At 33.0% G+C, this 1,235-nt stretch overlaps 1 protein-coding gene across 1 annotated transcript in view; it reads left to right on the forward strand.

Annotated features, from left to right (window-relative positions):
* fam135b (family with sequence similarity 135 member B) overlaps positions 1-1,235 on the forward strand; it is a gene marked incomplete in the record, with an annotated part of 86,586 nt that overhangs the window by 24,331 nt on the left and 61,020 nt on the right.

Below are 1,235 nucleotides of genomic sequence, written 5' to 3' on the forward strand. Positions count from 1 at the left end.
ACTGTTTTGTACTATGTTGTGGGTCAAAAGCTGAGTTTGGGAACCAGTGCACTTTGGTTCCCAAAGTTGGGCTTGGGACCCAATTATGTGTCATGAAGTACCTTGGATAATCTCCAGAAATCAATTTAAAGGGTAATAAAATAATTGCTGATGTAATATTTTCCCTATAATTATTACAAAAACGCAAAATAAGTATAGATAAGTATTTACATTTGTGTACCAGCTGTTTAGATTGTCAAAAAGCCTGTGTTTTTAGGGTTATTATCGAAGTTTGTGTACTCAGACCAGTAATATTTGGGGTCACAAGTTTTTGCCATGGATATTTTGTGGGTCAGAAGATAAGTTTGGGAACCACTGCGCTGGGGTATTACTACTGCAGGTTAGATACTGATAGCTCCACAGAACACCTCTTCAGAAATGTGACCCATCCCTTTATTAAACCTTGTCTTATTTTTTACTTAACTCTAAATCTAAAAGCACATACAAACATGGCAACCTGAAAATGCATTAAAGACATTTAACTTCAAGTGTTCATTTTGCACTTTGCAAACAGTATTAGATGCACCAAGAGCTGTTTAAAAAAAAAAATTATGTTCTTGTCAACAATCACTGGTACACTGCAATCACTGCAGCATTATGTTTACCTTCACAAACAAAAGCAGCACCCCTTCATTTCCTTTCAACAAGCTCCCAGCTGAGGCGAGTAATGTAGGGGAAACACTGAAAACATTTCAAACACTCATGGTTAAAAATGTTAATTTTTTTTCAAAGTAAAAAAACTTCTACATGGATGACATGTTTGCTGTGGTCAGAGTTGTAAAGTCATAAAGTACAAATACTTGTTAGTGTACTTAAGTAGAATTTTTCATTATCTACACTGTATTTGAGTAACTATTTTTTTCATCTGAACTTTTATTTCTACTCCTTACATTTTCACAAAGTTATCTGTACTTTTTACTCCTTAAGTTAAAAAATTCAAGAAGTAAAGTCATTTTTCATATCCATTTTCTGCCTTTTTTTTCTTTCTGGCTTGTTATTGTTAAAAAAAAAACTATAAATGAATAAAATCAAACCAACTGCAGTTCAATGAAAAGTACAGCGGGTAAAATAAGTATTGAACACGTCACCATTTTTCTCAGTAAATATATTACTAGAGGTGTTAATGACATGAAATTTTCACCAGATGTTGGTAACAACCCAAGTGATCCATACATACAAAGAAATCAAACCATAAA

The sequence above is a fragment of the Austrofundulus limnaeus genome, unplaced genomic scaffold, assembly GCF_001266775.1.
Source record: "Austrofundulus limnaeus strain Quisiro unplaced genomic scaffold, Austrofundulus_limnaeus-1.0 Scaffold699, whole genome shotgun sequence".
Classification (NCBI taxonomy): domain Eukaryota; kingdom Metazoa; phylum Chordata; class Actinopteri; order Cyprinodontiformes; family Rivulidae; genus Austrofundulus; species Austrofundulus limnaeus.